We start from the raw sequence: 25,379 nt of genomic DNA, 5'->3' as shown, positions 1-25,379 counted from the left end.
TCAGCCTCCAGCACTTTTCCTGCTCAAACCCAACACATGCACACACACACAGGCTGTTCAGCATATTGCTACTCCACAACAGTGCCAGTGACCCAGAACACCTTTTACCACCTTAAAACAAGTTTAGGAAAAAAATATGGCTTGGAAAAGCACCTTCTTTACTGATCATCAGTTTCAGTGACAAATCCACAATACTGAATTAATAGCTATTCAGAACTGAAAACAGAAGTACTTGACCAGTGTATATTCATTGGAAAACATTAATCAGAATCAGTCAGAATCTCTCCTTGTTAGTTTTCTGTAAGTGACAGAAATCTCCTAGCAGTCATAATTCATAACCAGCCATCATTTCTCTTAAGGTACGCCCCAAGGAAACTTGATGTACATCCAAACTTCTGCAAGCTTGCTCCTTTCTGTTGGATGCATCTTTCATTCTCCCTAAGAGTGCAAATCATGTTCTGGAAAGGCTACAGCATGCCAGGCATTCTTAAAATAGAAAGGCTGTAGCTGGTATAAATACAGCTATTGGTATAGCAGGGGGGGTAATAGCAGTGACATGGACCCAAAGCAGCCCAGTGGCCAAACTCTGCTGGCAGGCAGCCCATGGCTTCCCAAAACACCAGCAGGAGAAAGGGAACTGCCATTTAACTGTCTGAATGGGCTTAATGCACACCAAATGAGTTGTGGCAAATTCACAGCACAATCTAACCCCTGGGCTTCCATGTTTCTAAATTTAGGTGTTTCAGTGCAGGAAGGGAGGTAGGAGAGCTACAAAAATGCTTTAGTAAGGCAGCAGAGTGAGCTGATTGCAGGTCTGTATAATTTTGACCTTGCTGTACCAGAAAAAAGCATTTGCAGTTGGCAGCTGGGGCATCATGTCCAAGTGCCACTTTGGTATGAGCAGGGAAAAGCACAACCCTGGCTTTCTGTAACTGCAGCATAAAGAGAAGGATACAAACACCAAAACACAAACATCAAAGAAAAAACTGACTGAGAAAGGCTTATCCACCAAACTAGCAAAACCTGTGAACCTTAAAAATATTAGATGTCAAAGTTATCAAAGCACACCACCAGTCAGAACTGTGGCCAAGTCTAATATAATAATGTCATGTTTATTTTTGTCCCTGACTCCAGACTAGGTGCTCCAGCTATATTTGTGTTACTTGTAGCACTTTTAAGGAAACACACACACTTACTGAGCAGAGCAGTAGAGGGTGTATCAGATGATCTATTCCAGACAGCAGCCTTGCTGCATCACCAAGTTAATAAGCAATTTCAGTCAACAGAAATACCAGAGCATATCTTGAGAAACACTTTCTCCAAACATTTTTAAATGACTGTTTCTATTGGACTAAGAACAAACAGTATTCCATAGGTTTTAGAATAATTTAGTAAGCCTTGTTTGAGAAACTAAAATAAAAATATTTCAAAAACTTCATCTAATTAGGTGACTAAGCCTTCAGACATGTGAAGATCTGGCCAATGGTCAGAGCCACTTGAGCAGAGTCCATCTGGCAGTGTCACTCAAGCCACCAGACACTGCAGCACAGACATCTTGACATAGCAAGTCTTCCCAAAACTTCTGAAGAAAACACTTAAGATCTCTCCAGTTTCTACAGAGCACTGGTGGGGAAAGGGGAGACCCCAGTGCCCCAGCACTTGTCTCTGATTTCAGCTGCATTGTCACTGACTAGAGCACAAGTATTCATTTCTATGTAGAACACAGACAAGCCAGCAAATCCTACAGAAGCCCCTACTTCTCACATCAGGCTTTGAGCTCCAAGACAGAAAGCTGCCTGCCTATCTCTATCCTCTTTTCCTCCTTCCAGCTTGGTCTTTCTTAACCCTCACCCCACAGTGGGGGTGACAGGCTGCAGATACCATGAGCTGGATTCAGGCACCCACACAGAAGCCATTGTTTAAAGATCCTGGGCCAGAACTAAGAATCAAAGGAGACAGCCCAGACCACCCTTGGTCAATCTGGACAGTATTCAGTACAGCTCCTTTGCCTTGCCTAAATATAAAGAAAAGCAGGGCAGATGACTGCAGGATGCATCCACAAAGTACTTGTTAAGAGCAGCTGATGAACAAACACGTTCAGGCGAGATATCAAAAGTTACATTCTTATAATAACAAAAAGTGATGTGCTCACAGCCAAGAGGAACACAGGGCATGAGCAATTCAAGAGTTTGCAAGGGGGCTGCTTCACTTGGAGGGAAAGCACAAGCTTTTAGCAGACAAATTCTTCATTAGGCTTCCTGGAGCTCACAGCACTCACACCACCACCAAAATACACCTTTTTGGTTTTGGTATTTCTCTCACAAAACAGAAGCAGGCACTGGACAAAACCATTTCTCTCCTGTGAGCTCTGCATGCTTATATTCCAGTTCCAGCATCTACAATGTTACATAATTAAGGAAAACTACCAAACTATCAGAAAACACTTTGCTTGACGACCGACCAAATCTAAAATACTGTAAAGTGCATTGCTGTTCCAATATCATGTCAACATATGGATCATCTTTAGCAACACACAGTTTTTTCACTTGCTACTGGTTGCATAAATGAACAAAAAAAACCCAAAAAAACCCAAAAAAATGCTGCTATTGTGGAAGAACTGAGATGTTTCTATGGTAAAGTTCTTAAGGCATTAATTGATTCATTTTTACTGCATTTTTCAGGAGCCCAGTTCTTAGATGAAAAGCCGACTCTCCTTAAATTCAATTAGTCTTGGGAAGGGAGGAGGTGGGTGAACAGGAAATAATAGTTTATGAACAGAATAGGAAAATGCAACCAAGCCTCAGCTTCCAATTCAGTTTTCCTTTGCTGTATGATGGGAACATGCAAATTCAAGGCTGAATTTCTCCTCTTCCAGGACAGAAGCACAGCAAGGCTTTAACATCACTGGCATCATGCTAAATCCTGGTTATCCCATTTCTAGCCACAGAAGCAAACAGCTCTGAGCAAACAGGCAAAAATAAATCACTGTGAGATGACAGCAACAAAACACACATTATGGTTAGTTTGGGTCATGGACATAAGGATTAATGGATAGCAAACAGAGGATAAAAGAAAAAAAGTGACAGAGAGGTCAGAATCACTTGTCACCCTCTCCTGAACACAAAACAAACTCACGTCCTGCACAAGTGCTTGCTCTCCATCCTAGCCTGGTCTCCAAAGTGGACAGTTAGCAAAACCCTTACAATTTCCACTTGTTAAAAAAAACTTCTCAATACAGACAGCAGCCTCTCCTTATCCTGCAAGCTGAATTTGTAACTACTACTACCATTCTTTGTTTCTGTATTATTTCCCTATCATTTGCATCCCAAATTAAATAAGTTCACAAAACAAGAGTTGTAAGAATCACCCTTGGGTTTGTGCTGTGCAAAGCAATATACAGTATAGGTAGAATTCCTTTATACTGTGAAAACACAAAGAACCAAGATCTGGCTTTTAGGTATGAAGCTAAAGAAATTTCATTTATTCAATAGTATAAGGAGAGGGCAGAGAATAAAGTGAAAAGAAGAAAATACAATACAAAAGGAAGGATGTAGCCCAAGAAGCCTTCTCCTTCAGGAGAAAAGGGCAAAGGAAAATGAAAGAAAAAAGAGATGAGAGAATGCGAGGAACAATACCAAGGACTGTGGCAGTAGTGGAGTCTGAAGCATCAACAGCTTGAGAAAAGTAGGAGATAGGGCAGGTGAGGTAGGAAGCAAAAATAGACAGGGCCAGGAAAGTGTAGAGAGCACAACTGAGTAGCACTGTAGTAAAAATGGAAGAATACTTGTCAGGATGTATGAAGAGATAGACAGATGGGACAGGAGATGAGTATTTACAGGCCCAAGAAGAACTGAACCATCAGATCTTAAAAAAGGGGAAGTATTATAGAAAAAACAAAACATTGAAGAATTGAGAAAATAAGGACAAAAAAACTCCAAGGCTTTTGGTTTTGTTCTGTTTAAGGAAAGCACAATTGTTGTGTAACAAATCTGAAGAGCGGCTTCACCAAGTGAGCCAGTCAGAGTTCACTCTCCGTGCATGGGACCATGAGAAGAGCATTTCCCAGCCCCAGTCACGAGCAGACAGAGCAGAAACCTCCCTTCCAGGAAGCTGAAGGATGAGAAGCAGCCCATTGTCTGCCAGGTCTCTCCAGCTGAAAGCTCCAGCAGTGACTATTGAGTCTTTGACTACCTGTCAAAGAATATCACTGCCAGTAGCTTAGGGCCATGATTACCAGTAATTGCAACTAATCCAGCTCTGGCTGCATGGAGGGAAAGGTTGTTCATGGTCTGATATATTTTGCAATAAACTCTTTTTTACAAGCTCACAGGAGAACTTTACTTGATGGCACTAACATCAGATGAAATAACTACAGGACTTGGTGGGAACAAGGATCCTGCTCCTCACTGCTGCTCATCTCCATCACCTGAGGGTAAGCTGTTCCCTCCTCTCTTTCTATTTCCGCATTTGCAAAGCAGGAATGATGATAAAGGCCTCTTCTATAAGGCATTTTTTGAATTAGAAAACACAGCCACTGTTGTCCAAGCGCAAACAATGGTCCCTGTTCTACAGGAAATGGAGAAGGGCCAAATGCTTGGATGTACAATCCAAGCAGAGCTGCACCAAGGGAGTGCAGTCTGGCAGAAGGTCCAGGGCAGCCCAGAGATGCTCAGCAGTACTGGCATTAAGGGGAGGAAACACCCCCCCTTCTCCCTGACTGCTCTCCCCCTTCCTCCCTGCACCACCCACACCAACACCCCATGCACAGAACACTGCACTGCTCAAGCAGCTCAGCACTGAACCTGTTTGAGCTCCAGACACCTATGTAAAAATAATTACAAAAAATGCTGGGATGCTGGAAAATTTGCTTTCATATTCACAGCATGCTCCTTTTGCCTCTGCCCAGATGTGAACCGAAACTGGTTAAGTAACTGTGCAGTTCACCCTTGATGATGCAGAGTTTCTAATGAGGGACTTCCCAAGAAAATAATACCCAGACTTTGAGTAATAATTATTCATACATGTTATAAATAAACACAGCTCCTAATACTTTTAATTAGATGGTTTCCACTGACAAGTTATGTTCCCTTTAAATATTTATGTTGTGAGAAGAAACCATACAGCATTTATCCAGTGATGAAGGAGCTGAAGAGTGGACTTATATCAAAATGGATTTACTGGAGACTCTATTACAGATTTCTCTTTTCAACTGGAAAAAAATGATGAGGACTAAAAGCATTAATACACTCTATTGCAGACATTTGAACAAAATTAATTGCTTAAATTAGTAAAGGTTTGCCCATCTGAATTAAAAGTTTAATAACATTTAAAATTATTAAAGAAAGCAGCTGCTGAATGACTTGTGTCTGCAATTCCTGACAGCTTCCTGTACTCAGAGGCTTCTCTTCTGCCACATTCCCTTGAGCACATTGGGCATTTTACCCACTGTTCCACTACCTGAAAACAGTTTACTTATCAAAGTCACAAAACCTAAAGCTCTGTATTTCCCCCTCCATATTAGCATATCAGGGGGGTTATGCATATTCACTCATACATACACCAAATCTCTATCTGCTACTTAATTATTTGTTTGCACTGCCACAGAGCACAGGAGCAGTCAACATCAATCAGCATCTTGTACAAACAGCACCACACAAATAGCAAACATGACCACTCATGTCCTGAAAAACTTTAATTACAGAAGACAGGCAACATAAGAAACATGAGGGGAGACAGAATAGTGCCAGGAGACAGCAGCAGTCCTTATGAGAGATGCTAGCCAAAGGGTTTGTCTTTCTAAATAATGACAAAAAATCCCAATCTACTTCCTACTGTGGGTCTCTTCTTCCCTTTGAAGGAAGGAGAAATATATTTTCCATATGAAATGGTCAACTCATTTTGATGCAACAAGGCCAGCACAAAGTTCTACTTGAAACAGCATTATAGCTGTTATAGCAAGTTATAGCAAGTGCTGCTCTGCTGACCCTTCCCCTTCATATTCTTTTAATTAAGTTGCCATGGAAGTGTTGCAGCAAAAAGTATCTCAAGATCATCTTTACCTGCCAATCTATCTCCTTCACTGCAAGCTGAAGAGCTCGAGGAAAAGAATGGAAGACATATAGCAAAAAATAAGCTACAAGTCTCTCTCTATTAAGAGCACCTTGATAAGCAACAGCCCAAAGAAACGGGAGAGATGGGGAAAAAAAAGTCCATAAGGAAGGAAAGGCAGGCAAGCAGATTCAGCCAGACACCTGCTGCAAAAGCTTTGTGACATGACTCACCCGTGCTCTGCTCCCCTCTCCAGCTTAGCTCAACACTGGATCAGAGGGATGTGCTACACATCAGGAAAAAAAGGGTGGAGTTGACAGAACATTTCCTGGGCAATCACAGGAGCAATAAGCAGCCTGTTTGTCCACCCAGTGCAATTACAGGAATATCAACACTGCTCAAACACACTCAGCACGCCAGAGAGCCCTGAGAACTGCTCCATCAGCCTCAGCTTCCCGACAGAATCTGTGCCTGGGATGGCAAGCTCTGGAGAACATGGAGCACTGGGAACAGTGCAGAGGCTCCTGGGTGCCACCAAGAGCTGCAAAAACACGACACCCACTCTCTGCCATCTCTCAACTTGCAGCACAGCTCCCTAACAAAATCATTTTAAATGGCTCACAGAGATAGCAATCGTGGAACACGGTCTGTTGGACGCAGCAAAAGCTTTGGGAAGGGGAAGCAGATGTGCTAACACAAGACAAATCTGTAATAGTGACTTCCAAAGGAAGGGAGAAGGTGAAGAACCTGTAGGAAATTATGGCAGCCAGTTCCCTTTACTAACAGACAAAACCACCTTCACACTGAAAGAGCAACTATGAGGAGAAAGGGATGGGGAGCATCCTGGGGACAGAAGATGGACATGGAAGGATAAGGAAAGTTCTCACAGCTAAAGATACATCTGACATACTTAAGCCAGAAAGAATGGGCAAGAGACAGATTCTAAAGGCTTTGAGTTCCTCTTTGTGCTGCATAAAAGACCTTAGGATTTGTAGGGTGCAGTCCCACTTTTTCCATCAGAAGGGCCAAAAGCACATACACAACAAAGAGAGGGACTGAAGCCAGAGCGAGGAGATGAAGCCAAACTCACCTTGACATCAGCTCCCAGCCAGCTGCTGACGCCTGCCCTAGAAACCCTCCAGAAAAAGCTCTCTCCAGGCTGGAATGCCTCACACTCCCCTGCTGTCCTGCTCCCCGTGGAACAAGACTCCCAATTCCCCATCACCTCCCCTCACACTCCAGCCAAAACCTGCACATCCTGTGCTATTCATCTTTCTCATCTTCTCTTCATCCTCATAGCAGAGCTATTACCTACAGCACTCCTAATCACAGTTAATTGGGTGTCTGCTATATGGAAGAGATCCATAATCTTCAAAGCATCTCCCAAACAAACTGGAGCAGCAGAGATTTCCCCCTCTGCTGAAGCCATTTGGCAAGAGCACAGCAGCAGACATTACACCAAGTAGCCTTTTTGTTTCCACTCCCTGAGTCACAACCCTATGCATCAAAGATTGATTTCACACCTATCTGGGATGAATGAGCTTTCCTAAACGTTTATGACATGCTTAAGAAAAAAAAAAAAAAAAAGGCAGCAAGGGGAAGGTATGACTCACCAAGTATTTGCTAATCTATAGATGATCTGCAGAAGTTATTACATTTGTATCGTGTTTCAGAAATAAACGTGAAATTTCAACACTTATCTCAGACCTACAGCACAGCACTTTAGGGTTATGGGTTACCACAGCTGCTGGATGGACAAAGCACACATAGTAGCCTTCCCCAGAAGACAAAAATATCAAGGTACATAGATCAGTCAGAAATAAAAGGCTTCCTTAAAATTACATACTCATAGATTCAAGGTTTTTTTCTTTAACTCTGCTGTAATCCCTATTCTCTTCTATTAGATGCAAATGCCAACACAAATTCAGCAGCTTCAAGTTTATTTTATTTCTTTTTAACCACCAAAATTTCTCAGATTTCCAGAAGGACAATGTTGTCTCTTCCCATCCTCAAAGGTATTTGGCACAAGAAGAGGCAACGCCTGTACCAGAGCTGAACAGATAAAATTGTCTCCCTTGGCTGGCTGAATCACTGTCTTAAATTAAGCACAAGAATATGGAAAATCCCAAGCTTTCCTTTGCCTCCCCATATTGCTACTCCCTGTTTCAAGGGGGAAGTCCTACACAACTTCAGGAATCAGTTTTGCCCCAGGTACAGACAAGTAAAGCAAAGTACTCGACAGCAGGCTCCAGATTCCTTGGCCCTGCCATGTTTTCTTCTCCCAACAGCAGACCTTAAAGTTACTTTTAGGAGATGAATCCAACCACTCAGGTGGTCTTTATGCAAGAAAAAGGACACTTAGAACCAGACTTTGAGCAGCAGTTCCTTGTTTAGGGAATCTGCAAATATCCCAGCATAGATTTTTTTTTTTGCATCACAAATGCTGAAGCCTGAAAAAGCTGAGCAGAAAGAAATGGCACCTACAGGAAAAGTTTTAAACTGCTGAAAAATCTATTTTTCATTGAAACCACTGGGGTGGGAAAGGGACAACTCCTATGGAGGTTGGACTTACCATAGCTGGTGGTGCCAAAACTGGATTCTGAAATAGGAAGATGAGAATTGACACTACAGACCACACTACCAATCCCAGCAACCTTCATAACAGCTATTATCAAGTTCAATAAAAGAAAGTACAAAACCCAGTCATTAGAGAAGCTTGTCCCCTGCTATTCCCAAAGCACAAAGCTGTGTCCACTCTAGCAGATGCTCACTTGGCTCAGAGTAACCCAAGCACACTCAACTCTGCCAATCCCTCAGCAATAACCCAACAGCAGTGATGCTCACAGGACACAGGCAAAGGAATCCTTCTCCTAAGCAAAGCCACACACATTATTCCACACACTTTCACAGAAAATCTTTTTTATTTTTCCTTCATCATCCAAAGATTTAGGACTGTGCTGTGCCACATACAAGAAACAATGCAATCTTAACAACAAAACTGAAAACATGCACAAAAATGGAGATGCAAAACCTCAACACCGATGTTTCTCTAGAATAATATCCACTGATGAGTTACTGGACATCAAAGCAGAGAGAAGACAAGTGATCCTGCAGTGTTCACACCTGATGCAGAACCTCCATGTTCCACTGCCACCTGTCAGCTGTGGGGGGACACAGAATGCACATCATGGCAAGTCAAGTTATGTCCCTTAACCTCCACCAAAATAAGGTGGCTCTTCCGTCTGCTTGGGGGCTTTCTTGTTTGTTTTGGTTCATTAGTTTTAGGGTTTTTTGATACTTTCCCCCATTTTTTTCCTCTTTACTTCAACAGACCCAAAGCCTTTTTTTGCTAGTTTTGATGCTTTCTTTCCCCCAGTCCTATTTTTACTGTGTGTGGGCACTTGAATTCTCTTTGATTACAAAAGAATTAAGCACTCAACTACCTTAAAAACCGTGTTTCTTTTTCAGTATGTTGTTCCTATTGTATTTCTTTTATGTTCCCCTTCAATACCTACTAACATACCAACCCAGGTCTTTGTTTTTTTTAAATGAAGCAGATCTCCTGACAGCACCAGCAACAGAGGCATTGCTTGAACAGAGGAACCAACAGTTACTCTTAACAGTGCATGGTAATGAATGAGACAATCCCCATTAACCCTGGCTAATAACCACAGTTTCACACCCTACAAAAGTCCTGCTGCTTGGCAAAAGAGGAACAGGCAACCTTCAATTAACTCTTTCTTTCTTGTTTAAATACAATTTCCTGAGCTTGCTGGTGAGCAAATCCCGTTTGCCTTACTCCTGATAGCGTTTTGTTTTGGTGGTAAAACTCCAAGAATTCAGCTTTTATTCAAATAAATCTGACTTCACGTTCTCTTATGGGCTTATTGTCACTAGGGAAGAATCTGATCTTTTGCCAAGACATTAAATCTTCCTCCTCAGCAGGTAAATTCTCACTGGGTAACAGCTGGAAAAGAGCTGGCTGACTGACACACACGAATCTGACAATTGAAAATAAGCAGATTGATCTGTTATTCCCATTCTTGCCAGCAAGTGTTGCTGTTTACCAAGGGAAAGCAAGAATGGGGGGGAGGAAAACATAGGGGGGGAGAAAAAGCATAGCTAGATTTTCTTATTGTGCTTGTACTCAAATCTTTCCGTGCAGAATTCTGATTCATCAGTTGAAACTCAATGTGGTTTCAGAAGAACGTGCTTTCAATAGCTTCTGAAAGCAGAAAGCTTGCAGACTATTTTCTGAAAAAAAAAAAAAAAAAGAACATGCATATGATCTTTTGCAGTGTTGATAAGCATATAGCAAATGCCCAGGGAGAAAATTTGTGTGGGGAGATAACTGCAGAAACTATTCTTAGTAACAGAGTTCTGCATCTGTTAAACCAACTCTGTTGGCACTGCGCTGAAAATTTATATTCACCAACACGTGTTCTAAATGTTGTGAAAAAGATACTATTTTAAATCCTGGTTTATGTAACCTGAAACATCGCTGAGAGCTCATGGAGGTATTTTCATGGTGTACTAAGGAGGAGCAGAGCCTGGTGGTCCCCAGCACAGCAGGGACTCAAACAAGAGCCCGTGGTGTGAGAGCAGCAGAGCCCTCAGCTTAAAACACAGCAAAAAGCAGAGCAAAGCCCCACCACCCACAGAAACAGGTTATACAATCACAGGCCTAAATGTGGATGAAAACTAAGGCTTGAAAACTGAGGTTTTGCTCTTTAAACCTCTGTCACTCAGCACAGGGAACTGATCTTGACAAAACATTTAAGCAAATCCTCAATGTTCAGTACACCATGGCATTCCTTTTTGTGATCATGCAGCAACACAGGATTCCCAGGCAAGCAGCAAAGCCCTTAAGAGGCCTGCAGATGAAAATAACAGTGCAAGCTTCGTGTGTGACAGTGAATAAGATAAGAACTTTATCTGAAGACAATGAAGAATTAGATCCCCAGTTGTATAGACAATGACATTAATCAAACTTCAATACTTGTTTTAGCCATCTTATTTCACTCTGCAAACTACTTCTGGTAGGGGAAAAGTTCATTACAGACTTTTTATTCCCTTCTATCATCAACCACTTTTTAAAGTCCTCCAATTTTCTTTTTGGACACTGAAAAGCTGGGTAGAAGGTTCTTCTCTCCCCAATACATTGACAGTGCCTCCAAGGACAGATCAAGCAGAAACCATGGCAAACCACCCATTTTTGGTAACTCCTTTGTGGTAATGCTTCCAAGTACCAAACAGAACTGGACCCCCAGATACAGCTGTAAATAACTGGTGTCAAATGGAATAAAACCATTCACCTCTAAACCCATAACAGAAATCCCATCAAACAGCTGAGAATGGTCTCTGAAGACCACAGTGACACCTTCCTGCAATTATAAGTCAACATATGACAGACAAAGTTTGAAAGATTTTGGAAAAAAAAATGGAGAGAGAGAGAAAAAAAAATAAAGCCTGGAAGTTACAGGGATTTGAGAAAAACTGTTTTTTACTCAGTTATACAGCCAAAAGCAGTATAAGATTGTACCACCCACACCAGATTTGCTCATAACCCCTTCCTCCTGGCTCTCAGGGGCCATATTCTGATAACCCATTTTGAAAAGCAGCCTCCCCCTTTAACCACCTTCCATTAAAATACTTTTCCTTAAAGCTGATGGTACAGACAGACCCTACAGTAGTCACAGAGAAGGTATTTTTTCTTGCTAAGCCATCCTCATGGCAACAGCCAGAAATACCCTTCAGTAACCCCTACGTGTCAACAAGCTCCATTCCAGCCCAGGCTGTTTGGTATAGCAGTTCTTTCACAAGTCTCTGGTGGGACTGTAAATTCTGGCAGTGTCAAATGCATTTCCTTTTATTACAAAACCATTTTGAAGCCATCAGAAAGATTTCTCATTTGTAAACTAGCACTTCTATATTTAGCATGTTACTTGGATTACAGATTTATTTTTTCTTCCTGACACTGCAGAAATGGAGGAAAATAAAAGGGAGAAACACAAGCAGAGGCTAGCAGGCAACTTTTCAAATACTGGAAAAGGGTTTAAGTTCTTGGAGAAGAGGACTGCTCCTCTGAACTTGAAGGAAAGGCCCAATTCCCAACTTCCAGATGAAATTTCTGAATTTCATCCTTCTGAAAAATGGAAATTCTTTCTCTGGGCCAGGCTCGCCTGCAGTGTGATTTGTGGTTTGCTTCAGAAAGCAAAGGGTCAAGGGATGTGGGGTGAAAATCCAAAGGTTCATTGAGCACCCAGTCAGGAGAGGACCATCCACTTCCATATCTCCCTATTTCTTCTCTGCTGAAAGCACAAACACAACCTGCTGACCCCAGAGCCAAGCCAAGGGAAGCAGGTGGCCCTCACAAGGCATCTGCTCCCCAGAGACAGGAGCCTCTTAAAAACACTGGGCTAAGTTGTTTTAACATGTACACTGAAGTACATCATGATATGGACTTTGTCAGTCAAAATATGGCAAATAGTTGATGAAAGTACATATTTCAGTTTTTCTACTAAACTAAGACACTTGGGAGAACAAATAAGTCTCCTGTACATGCAAAGATGAACAGAACACAGCTTGGCATGAGAGACTGCTACATAAGTTCTAACAAACATGACTGAAAGGATAATGACTAAACCCCATGTAAAGCAAAACTCTTTCTAATGGACTTGGGAGATTTTGGTGTCTTGGATTGGATTCTCCCAACTCTGATGAGTTTGTTTTCACCAATTCTGGAATAACTGGCTCAATTACCTTCTCAGGATAAAGTACATCCAAGATTTTGATTCCTTGACTAGAACCTGCTCTGCTGCTAAAACTAACACCAAGGCCTACCCAAACAGCTCAGCACAAATAAACTGGGGGAGGGCTGCATACATTACTTCCCAGATCTCTGGATAGACTTTTTTTGGGGGAGGAGGGCACTGTTCCAATAGTTTCTTAAAATTACAGCAGCAGAACAGAGTGTGAAGCTGGGTGGCAAGGAGCTGCCAACACATCAAGCACTTGCAATGATTCATTAGTCCACACTTTGACGAGTTGTTCCTGGGTTTGAAACAAGGAGAGAGAGCAGGAAGGAGACATCCAACCTGCCAGAGCTTGAGTGGTACCCAGACCCCAGGTCTCTGGTCTCACAGCTACTCTGTGCTCTGCTCCCCTCCAGCACCCACAGGCTGATTAACATTAACTGAGGGACACAGCAACCCCAGCCCAGCTGCCTCCAGTGTCTGGTTTGTCCATGAAATTGCCCAATCCTACCTCCACAGCCACCTGAACAACCAAATCAAATTTTTAAACTTTTATTAATTTCCCTACAAGCCTGTATTATTTAATTAAATGTGTTTATTTTTATTTTAATCCAGGTAGGTCAATGTGAAATGATGGAAAAGTGGTTTGCATCTTGAAGTTCTTACACATTAGCTGGTAGAAGAAAGAATAAACCAAGAGAACAGCCATTGGCAAGGGACCATTTTGATTGTTCAGCATTTGTATTCAACCATGCTCTAGTATGTCTGCCTGTATATTTTCTTTGAATGAAATCATTACTATAATTACCTATTTATTGAACCCTAATCTCTGGTTTTCCTGTTAAAGCTTTTTCCAGGCTTCTACCCTCCCTTTCCCCAGAGAAAGGGTCTTTGAAAAGTTTTTATCTAATGTAATGTGTAAATCAGCCCCCTCCAGCTATTTCCAGATGGCCTCCAGTGTGTTGAAATTATGCACTCACAATTTTCCAATGGAGAAGAAATAAAGACAGGATTTCCAAAGCAAGAACTTTGCAAGTACCTCAGGAATTACAATACTTCATTTCTTCTAATAAAATCACACAGAATTGGATCTAATTTACAGATACCAAACTTCCAATGACTTCAGCCTTGTCTCCAACCCAAACAGCTTTTTCATGGAAAGAGGGCCACAGCACATGCAGGTATTCAGACTGCTGGCACACCTTACTGGAATCTCTTGCCTGAAAATCCAGCCATTAACATATGGAAGAACTGGAGCAAGTGCTTCTATTTTTATCATACACCATCTTTTCTGAGTTATAATGTTCTCAGCATTAAAGGTATTTGGCAAAAGACAAAAAAGACAGAAATCTGTGAATAAGGATCAAGAATTACAGCACAGAGCTTAGTCTGGCCATCAGTATCATTATGCTGTTTTCTGTATAGAATCCTCATTCAAGTTTTGTGCTGCACAGTGCAAATATTTTCACAAGAGAAGTTCCTGAATAGCATTATCAGACAGCTCTTATAGGAGGACAGCCAGGAAAATGAGGAGACAAATGTGTCTCCAAGTTGCTCCACATCTACCACCAGAAGAATCAGTAAAGAAAATATTCTTCTTTCATTACAACAGGTTTTGTCACTTCACCACAGGCATTACTTCCTTGGCATGTCACACCTTACCTGAGACCCTACACCTGTCCAAGGCTCTGCTGCCATCAATCTCTGGGATGTAATAAACCACCACAAATACCCAAGGGGACAGGACTGGGATGCAGAGCCCCAGGTTCCTGATTCTTGAGAAGGAAAGCTGGAAGCTGGTCACCAACAAAGCCACATTTCTCCAACAACTCCTGCTCAGTGCTTTATCCCACTTACAAAGAAGATGCTCAGAGGTACCTCCAAGTGCACCTGCCCCAACCAAGAGCTCCCTCCTGGGCAGGACACAGAGCAGGGCTCTGCCAACAGCGAGGCAGTGGGTGTGCTAGGACTCCATCCCAGAGCTGACAGCTCTGCCTCATTGTTTCCCCTGCAGCCATCTGCTTCTTGTGCCTTATTCTCAGATGGCAGAGCTGCTGTGAGCAGCCCACCACCTCCCCTCCTGCTCACACTGCACCTACCAGCAGCACGGGATGCTGTGTCCCCAGCAGGGACCCGACGTGTTACAGTAGAATAAGTCACAACACAGGGAACTAAAGCTGTTTACAGAAGATGGTGGTGTTGGAGCTTCCCAGATATACTGCTGACAAAATAATATCACATTTCATCACAATTTCCCTGATGTGTGTCAACAGCAGAGAAGCCCTCTTCAACCAGCACAGCTGAAAGCACCATGTATCAAAGTTGTAGGTCTATATGCAAAGCTGCTGAGGAGAAACAAGGTTTCTATTCTGATTAATTGTTCAGGATGAAAATATGGGCTCTGACATAATGTAATAGCTATTTTGGCACAACTTTTGAGGAGCATGAGTAAGCAGCCTCTCCTAATTGATGTGCAGATCCTGGAGTGGGTAGTAACTGCATAATAGCTTCATGTTGTCTTCTGAAAGTTAACACAGATGTGAACCCTGTCAAACTAGTCCACAGTTACCTGCAGCAGCTACTCACAGGAAGAATTTAACTCCATTTCATCCTTTTATCTACATTTTCTCTGTTCTGTGGAAAATGGATTAATGCAGGACAACGTGGCCATCACAGCCCCAGTCAACACAAATGGTCCTCAGTCCATCAAAAGCCCTTGGCTAAATAAGTTACCATGCAGCAGCAGAGCAGACAGAACAGCCACGTGTGGTTAGACAACAGCCAGCAAGTTCTGAGACAGTTTAGCTCAGTCTGTAGTCAGTGTTAACCTGCATTACGTGGTATTTGCTATGAACCAGGACTTTGCACACAGATAACTCCTGCTGTAGAGCTGACAGCAGTAAATTATTACACAGAATTAACCCAACTATGCTTGAGCTGTAAGATGATTAGCTTGGTGAGCCTGTATTTTTGGGTCATGGTTCCTATGGAGTAAGCAGAAAGCTCAAGAAGAGAGCCCTGGCAGGTTAGCAGACCACTGGCAGATGCTTCTTGCTCATTTCAGAAACTCAGTATGTCAAGAACCAGACACAAAGCCCTCAAACTGGATTCACTGGTAAAGGTGTCACTGGCTCTAAGTGTGGAATTTGTCACAACTTTCTACTGGAATGCTGTTTTAAGGCAACAAAATTCAACTGCATACACAGAAACAACCACAGGCAACCATGCAGCACACACATGACTTCTACCATGCTTTTAAAAATCAGCAACACAATTTTAAGCTCCATCCAACCCAGCAGAACTGGAAGCTGCCACAGCAGGAGGAGTCTGGCCCACAGTCTGGTTCTCAATCCTCTCTTGGGTTGGTCTTGTAACTGTGTGGCTGTAGCACAAGTTAGTTGTGTCAGCGGATGGAAAACTTTTTATTTTTGAGCATGTGTGGTCCCTTCCCATTGAATCACTGAGATAAACCAACTCTCCTTAGAGCCATTTAGCAGCCCAGATCCTTCTCAGGACTGGGCACAGCCTTGCAGAGATGAGGTGCAGCACAAAGCCACACCTGCATAGTGCAGAGTCCTTCTGACACGTGAGGTGAACTTTTACCCCACATTACTGCCTTGGAAAGCAAGTAGCTAAGCCAGTGATAAGAAGCTGGTTTTTACCTTAAATCACTCAAATGCTAGCAAAGACAAAGCTTTTGATATTGCATACCTAAGTTATAGAGGAGATGGCTGGAAAAATACTGAGCCTTCTGCATCCTCACCTCCAACACTTTCTGAAGCAGACAATGACAAAGAACTGGTAGCAGTGCACTTTCATGTGAGAATGCACACTGCAAGGGAAAAGAATGGCAGACAGCATTGCTCTGCAAATGTTCATGCTCTGAACTGGATCTGTTAAACAGTCTCTGGTTCCCAGACCGAAAAGAGATGTGTAATCAGCATTTTGTGCATGCAATGTCCATTATAACAGGGGAAACCTGTGCTTTATCCTTGCAGTCACCCAAAACTCTCAGGCAGCAGAAACTGGTGCAGTTTTCCAAACTGTTTGAGGGCCTGCACCTCATATCCAAAGGCAAGTCAGCCTGTATGAACTGGTGTGATGCCAGCAGTCCAGCCCTGAAAAGCCCAGGACTTAGCAGCTGGCACATACTCCACACACACATGAAATAAACTGACACCTGAGGAAAATTAAACACATCTGTACTCAGTGCTGGGAGTAGTTAAACAGTCCCCTCATCAAAGGAGATGGGAACTTTTCTTCATAATACTAAAGGCTGTGGATGGATGTAAAATACAGGCACAGCAGCATGAAGAGCTCTACCAACTAAATCACAAAGACCAGGCCAATTTCTGTGGAACAACTCTGCTGCCTGCAGATTTAATTCTCCTTTATGTACCACCTTCTGTGCTTCTCTCCAACAATAAACTGCAGAATATGCTGGAGTTGGGGTTCAGACTTCCATTAGAACAGAAAATGGGATACACCTCTCCAAGCCCCTGCAAATGTCTCACACTTTTGGTAGCTGTACAGCCAGCCCATGTTTAGATCTCAGAAAAAGCTGTACAATAAAAGTTGTACAAGTGCAACAAAAACTCAGTGTGCAACATTATAAATACCAGCTCCACTACTAACTCCCAATTCAATTCAGAACATCCCCTAACCTTGCAAGAGCAGAGGCAAGACTGTGCCTTTAACACACTTCTCATTAAGAACTCAGCTCCTTGTAAACTGCACATAATCAAATTTCTGCACTACCCTGTTTCAGTTTCTCATTACTGCATATCTTTCATGTTTTAATTCACATGACATTAGATTCGCTGCACTAAATGAGCACCTTCTGAACTCCAGAATAAAATGGAGGTTAATTACTAAACCAGATTTTTAAGTGAGAGTAAAACTCTATTAATGCCTAAAGCAATGCTAAACTTGACAACTTAATTGAAGTTAAGCATTGCAGAGTTAAACTGCCCCAACAGCTTTACTCAAGCTGCAGCTCACACATTAAGACCTCCCAGGATCCCACATTTACAGAGATGACAGGGGACAGGACCCTGATCCAGCATCTTGCATTTGCAGTGAGCCACTCAAGTGGCATTTTGTGATGGCCTTGTCAGGAGATGTCCAGACCTCTCCTGCACCTGCTTAATCCACACCACTGAGCCTTGGGATACATATCCTTGAAAATCTCCACTCTGTTAGCCCTTGAAGCTGCCAAAAACAATCTGCACAAAACTGAAACTTAGTCCTACAGAGTCAAGAGACAAGTCATACAGAGACAAGATCAGCTTAAGATTAGATGCTCAATTCCATGTGATATATATTTAATATAGCTTGGCCAAAGTGCATGGTATGCTTTCCTGATGAACAGAAACAGCTACAGTTTACATAAAGCCACTTTGTGCATGGCTCACCAAGGAACTGATTCTAGAATTATCCCAGAGCAAGACATGGCCAAAGTTCATGTTTACTATTTTGGAAGTAATTTCAACTTCAGTGTATGAATTCATAGCAGGCAAGTTAGTGCTGGTGCATCAAAGAACAGGAATATTTTAGTCAACAGCCTGCTGGAATTATTCTACATGTTAAACAGTCCAGATAACATCACAAGCAATGAGCATCTGTCAAATGTTCTGCACAAACAACACAAGGCACAGCTCTGCAGCACTGGACACAACCTCTGCTCTGAGGCTGAACTGCTCATTAAATGCAAGGTTATGTTGTAGGGTGCTTTGCATCCATCCACAATGGGCTAAAAACTAATCTGTCTCAAACAGGGCTGAATGAAAATGAAGAAGAAAACTTGTCAGCCCGTGAGTCACGACTGAAGGATGCAGAAGTTTTGCCCACCAGGTCTTAAGCTTGACCTGTACAATTCATTGCTTTTAGAGCAAAACCCAAGAGTTTAAATAAGAAATGCAGCCCCTTGTTTTACTTCAAAAAGCAAAGATGAGGGACTGCAGCTTGGGGAGGAGGTGTGCAGCCTCCTGCATAGTCCATCTTGTGTGCACCGGAACAGAGAAGCCAGGAAACAGTTTATGTATAACTCAAAAAATAACCCAAAACACAAAAATAAAAAGCTCCATATTTTTTTTCACTGTGAGGGTCATCAATACTGGAAGAAGTCATGCAGAGAAGCTGTGAAGTCTCTGTCTTTGGAGATACTCAAAACTCAGCATGACATGGCTCTGAGCAGGGGAGATGGACAAGATGATCTGCAGAGGTGTCACCTCGGTGACTCTGTGAGTCTGTCTAGCCACTGGGAAAAGCTTCAGACTGCTGGAAATAACCATATTCCAAACTTTCAGATCCTGTCCATGTGACACCCAGCTTCAGACTTGACAACATTGTGGCTGGCTTTGAGAACAACCCAGTTTTGGGTCCAGAAAGCTGTGGTCATATCCAGCTCCTTTTCCAGGGAAGCCACACAAGCACTCACTGCCATAGCATATGGGGGCCGAAGGAACTGTTCAGTGATTTAAATTGTGCAGATCTAAATACTCATCTCAAGCATTATCATCAGGATATCAGAAACTGAATGGGCAGTTAAGTCTTTTGGGGAAAAAAAAAAAATAGCTGATAGTGCTAAACAGATTATACAGAAATTCAGTTAATTCTGCATCTCATGTTGAAAAGATTATGAATTTATCTTTTTCCAGTTGGATTTTCCACTTTTCTAAGTAGTATTGCAATGAAAGTGGAACATATTAAAATCACAGTGTCAGCCTTGAAAGTACATCAGATTTAGGATCTTGCCATATGCTGAGCACTCTTCTCTCAATCCAACAACACGGATTTGAGCTCAAACCACGAGCTGAAAGTGAAGCACAAATAGTCCTGAGCAGCACAGCTCACATGTTTAAGGCTTGGTGCATCCCTCCTGTGTTTGCTACAGGCCTGGGGCTGCAACAAGATGAAACCTATGAGTACAAAACCAACTGAATTACTTATGATTCTGAAATAAACACAGAAGTGTTGTGTTGAACAAAGGTCTGATTGAGGCACATCTTGAAACATATGCTTAACTTCAGCTGGCATTTAAGTCTGATCTCTTTCAAAGAAGCCTCATCCTGAACACTGGATGCTTTCTTAACTCACAGCTCCCACTATGCCAAGGATTTGAAGTACATTAAGGGGGAGGACAGTCTATGCAGGCATTTGCTCAGGAAGAATGCTTCTGGGAGACACTATATAATTTTAATATTTCAATTACTTCTACAACCTCAAACAAGTCCTAATTGTTTCTAAAATTCCAGCACATCAGACACCTCCCTGAATTTTAACTCAAATTCTCATCTTCTTCTAACAAGATGCCCAGAAACAGAAAAGAGCCTGTTCCCAAAAACTTTGATAAAATTCAGTTAAATTATCCAGATGGTTTTCATTCCACAGAAAATACTAAACCAGCAGTCTGCAAAGCATAGCATTTTCTAAATACACAAAATAAAGAGAAAACAATGCACAAGTGCAAAGTGCAAATGCTGAGCCCATTATATTTTTGTTCCAGCAGAAATGCAGCACAATCAATACAATCTTGCAGTTCTAGAGGACCCATCTTTCTGCTGCCAGGGGTGCTCTGTAAGCACCACCAAATAAATGGCACACAGTTCAACCACTTAATTTTTCCTGTGCTACATGCAGAAGAGAGGAACTGCATTCCCACCCACTTAACCTCCAAAACTCAGCATTTCCTACAGCACAAGAAGCCAAAGAGCACCTGCTGAACAACCTATGTACTTTGAATGACTCTGCAAGCAGCCAAATTTAGCAAATTTGCTATTTTCTCCAAAGCACAGCCTGATTCTGCAGCTCTTAAATACAGGGAAAACTGTCTTAGATTAAATAGTGATTACAGATTTAGAATTTCAAGAGCTGTGAAAGTCCTTGCCACAGAAAATAAACCTACTGAGAAGAGAGGAAGACAGATACTGCAATTTTCTGTGCTGAGCTATTTAATAAATCTCAAAGCAAAGGAATTAAACTACAGATAGGGAAACAAGCATCTGTATAATTACACGACAACACCTAAATCATTCAAATTCGCCACCAGCTGGATCAGAAAACTGATCAGCAAGAGATGAGCCACAAAAAAAAAAATCTCTATGAAGAGATGGATATGCATCCCTTTTAATGGCATCTCACTAAAATGTTTCATAGCAACAGGGCAGGAGTTATCCCACAGCAGGGGATGGGACTGGTTATCACAAACCAGCATCACCCTGCTGAGCACACCCCAAAAATGAGAGCAAAGGCCAGTGAGCAAACTCAGTACTTAAACTGAGTTTCTGAAAGGGGAAGAAATCCCTGAAGTACTTCTCTAGACCATTAGTAGGTTTTCTCCTGCAGTGCTGCTGGTTGTCCTGATCCCCAGCCCTGCAGCATTCAGGAACACAAGATCACTGGACCTGTTCCCCTGCAAGTCTATTAACAGTCTCAAATGGTGCTGCAAGAAAAAAAAAAACAAATGGTGCCCAGTTCCAAAGAGCAAATCCCTGAAGATCCCACCTGAGAACCAAGAACACAAACCCCAGACTAGGACAAGAGACCACTGCAGGCTCAGACAGGGAAACTTTGCCTTATGGACATCTTTACAGCCCAGCACAACTCTTCATTAGTGAGGGATAATTATGACTCCTCCACAAAGGAGGACTGCTTTGGAAAGACAGCAATTTCTGCCTGCTCAGAGGGATCTCTCCCAGAAAGAAGGAGGCTGCTGTAAAAGTAGGGTGGCCAATTCCTTGGGAAATACAAAAAAAAATGTAAGAAAGACCCCCTCCCCAGCTCTGAAAATGTCCAGCAGCAGCACCAGACCCCTTCCAGCCAACCCTGGTTTTGTTGTAGGGGCAGCTCCAGCACCTTTGAGATCCTTGTAACAGGAAGAAACATTTCCCACTTTTCTATATTACTTAACACACTTGAAAAACAAAAACTCCTTGCTGACCTACAGCATCTTCATGGCTAATAGCCCCTACTACAGAGCTTTGTACAGTATCAAAAGTTGCATTAGCTGGGAACCAAATTATCACTTGCACAGTAGTTTTGCAATTAGATTGAAACTGTAAATTGTGCAACAACCTAAATTAAAAAACAAGTTTGTGATACACACATAATCTTAATTCAGCTTCTGCCTTACTCACCTTACTTCTTTGCAACTTGTTTCTACACAGATTCAAGCTTCTTTTGCTGTACCACAAATGACTTCACATTCCTAAAAAATGAAGCACTCTTCAGAACTAACGTATGTTTGTCGTCACTCTTAATATCCACCTTTGCCTAAAGCTTCTTCACCAACACACATCACCCTGAGAGGCCTTTTGAGCATCAGAATCCATACCACCTTCCAGCATTTCAGGACTCCTTCCCTTCATCCAATTCTCTCTGCCCCAAATATCACCACTCTTACTTTGAGCAGGTCCCCATATGTCATGCTGTGGCCTCAACTACAGAGATTTAGACAACTACCTTTCAGGTGGAGCTGAAAGTTATCTAATGTCTGAGCACATCTTACTTGCTTCCTGGTAGACAGAGCTGCTCCACTTTGTACAAGTCATTATTTTCTGGAGCAAAGTGAGAACAATCCCATGCAAACATTCACTCCCTTGTGTTATACCAAGTCACTCCTGCCCCTACCAGGCTCAAACACTACACAAGGCAAAACAGAGCAGCTCCTGCAAAAAAAAGACACCTCACAAAGCCCACAGTTTATTGGTTTGGGCACTCCCAAGGACAGTGGGCACTTTCAATCCTGTGTCTTGAGTCACAGCCAGGACTGGAACTCAAAACTTCAATGTGCTGAGTGGACAAAGCTGGGGCAGGGGGATGTCACACTACCTGCTCTTCCTCATTTCTGTAGAGCACACCTGCCCTGGGCACGTCACTCTGAGGAGGATTTAGCAACAGCTCCCCTGGACCCAACACCCAGCTCTCAGTGGGACAGTTCAGCAGCACCAGCAGCCTCTTCAGCCTCCCCTGGCCAACTCAGGCATTCCCAAACTCCAGGCCAGCATTCACCAGCTACTCTGAAGCCATCCCTGAGTTCTTTAAGGAACCCAGCCACCCACCTCATGGGGTTTTTTAAAATTCCACTAGGCAACAGAACACATAAAAATGAGATGACGCAAGGCTAAGCCAAAGCTCCCCTAATGAACATAGCCCCGAGTGTCCAACAGGATGTGACAGGTGGAGGGGCAGAGGATGAGGTCACAAAATGAGCAGTTTGCACAGCACACTACTAATCTTAAATTCCAAACTCATTATGCACAAGCCTAACAAACAAAGGAGCAGCTTAGTAGATTTACAATGCACCTTCTCCAATGGTGGAATAATTATTTATCTGATAGCAACCTTTGTGATACAACAGCAATAAATAAATAAATGATCCCAGCAAGTCTTGTGAACCATGCCTGTGGCTTCACTAGACAGACTGACAGCTGGAATGTGCCTTTAGCTGGCTGAGCTTGGGTAGTGATGTAAATATTTGCTACAAATAAAATAAAGCTTGCTAGACTGAGCAGAAACCCAAACACAGCAGTTAATGGCATCCAGGGGACACAGTGCAACAGACCCTGAACTCCTTCCAGCTTCCAATGAACAGCCCCTAGTTTTTTTTTCCTTTGCTTTTCTCTAAGATTGTTCCCTCCTGCATGTGTACACATGTCAATATCATTCTGATTTCATTCTCTCAGGTTGCAACTATTATCCAGGCTGAAGTTCACAAACATTATAGAAAGGGTTTGTATTCCTAATTTGGCTTTACAGCTGCATATTACCAGGCAGCTACACATCCAGAAAAAGCATTTCCAAAGCCATACTTTATACAAACTCTCTCCTTTATTTAGATAAAAACCCAAAGAATCCTGAAAGGAAATAGTACATGTGCACAGAACTTGCTCAGCTAGGCTCTCCCACTCAGATCTCTCAGATCCTTTTTCACTTCTATGGCATTATTCCGACCTCCCAGTTTAAAGCTCCAGAACCACATGTTCCCTTTGCCCAAATTCCCAATTTCTCACCATCTGACAGCTTCCAAAGTCTGCTCCCATCTTCTCAGCCTGAAACAGTACCTCCAGCCCAAGTTTTCTAGCTGGCAGCTTCTCCTCCAGAAAGGATCACAGTAGTTTCTGTTTTATGTGTTTATATGTTACAACAGGATGGCTGGCAGTAAGATTAGCAACAATCATTGATTGCTTCAGTCTCCATCCTACAAAGCATCCTTCACTTGGGATATTATGGTTGTTCCCACTTCTTGTTACTTTTCTCCCACCTCCAGACCCCAATTCCACTGCCCTATTTTTTTCTCCCATTTCTCCAGCAGTTTGTGTTGTCACATATTTGCAAAGAAAAGAGACAGCATCTCAGCATCTGGGTTACAAGCAAGCTTTAACAATATCCAATGTTATCACTGTGCTGCTTTAAACACAAGCTGGCAAGATTCCAGCACCTAAATATCTCAGATTATCAACATCTTTCCAGGAACCTAAAATACCAATATTCACCTGGATTTTCTCAGAATTCACCCAAAATAAATTCTTTCATGTAACACTAGGCCAAACCAGGCACATAATCCTTGCACACAAAGATTGCTTTTGTAGGTTTGAGCAGACACAGACATCCTTCCAACTCTCCAAAACTTGAGTGCTCTCTTCAGAAGCAGCCTAACAGGGTGGTCTGAGAAGACCAGACTCTCACCATGCTCTCCCCAGCCAAACCAGCCCAAACAGCAGGTTCAGGTGTGTTTATGTCCATTTTGTGCCAGAAGAGCAGCACAAAAGAAGGTGCAACATACCTGTGAATCTAGATCAGTGTTTTTTGGGGAGCAGTTGAGGAGGATGAATCCAAGTCTTCCCAGAGGTGGCAGCTGCAGCATCGTCTCCAATGCAACTGTTTCCCTGAGCTGTAATATCCCTATGAAATCCCAACTGCAGGACTGGCCTCACCTGAGGTGCACTACAGTAAGAAAAAAAAAGGTCTGAAAAAACAGCACTTATTTGTTCTTGATGCTCATTTCTGCAAGGAACACAGAATTCATAAACCCCACATCTGCAAATGTATGTCTGCCTGCATTGTAAAGGAATAATCTTCATGGGAACGGATTTTAAAAAAAACTTGTTTACAGTTAGAGGCTGCTAATTACAACATTAAAATACTAGCCTGAACCCCACATTACACTTGCATTCTGTTTTACATAGCAGTATACGTAACAATCATCACAGCAAGCTGCTCTGTTGGCTCATGCTGGAAGAAGTAATTATATATCACAGCAACACAATTTTGCCCTTCAACCTGCCAGTCCAGTCCATGCAGCAGCTGTGAGCAGCAGGTCAGGGTGGGGGGAGCCTACAGAGTATTTCTACATAATCACTTACCACTGAAGAAAAAAAAGCTAAAAAACCACCAGCCCCTGGCTTGCATGCTTGGCAGAAAGCTGCTAACACAAACATCACAGCAGCCCTTGCAGCAGGGATGTTACCAGAAAAAATGAGCTCGATCCAAAGGCACTAATAGTGTTGAAGTATCAGCTGTGAGTTGTAGTGCAAGCCTTCCTTAGTAATTGTCACCATTTTTGTGCTTGTACCA

The 25,379-nt window shown here is 42.5% G+C and overlaps 1 protein-coding gene and 1 long non-coding RNA gene across 6 annotated transcripts in view; both read right to left on the bottom strand.

Moving 5' to 3' along the window:
* The window catches only part of MITF (melanocyte inducing transcription factor), a 97,105-nt gene that overhangs the window by 64,795 nt on the left and 6,931 nt on the right, over positions 1-25,379 (bottom strand). The gene's annotated exons all lie outside the window — the stretch shown is intronic.
* On the bottom strand, positions 8,871-24,731 carry LOC306807658. The gene is made up of 3 exons (XR_013775771.1): positions 24,589-24,731; positions 21,941-22,011; positions 8,871-10,302 (listed from the first exon to the last, which is right to left on the bottom strand). It is a non-coding gene; the product is annotated as an uncharacterized lncRNA (long non-coding RNA).

This window comes from Erithacus rubecula (assembly GCF_903797595.1).
Source record: "Erithacus rubecula genome assembly, chromosome: 13".
NCBI classification, from domain to species: domain Eukaryota; kingdom Metazoa; phylum Chordata; class Aves; order Passeriformes; family Muscicapidae; genus Erithacus; species Erithacus rubecula.
This window is presented reverse-complemented; position numbering and strand designations above follow the sequence as displayed.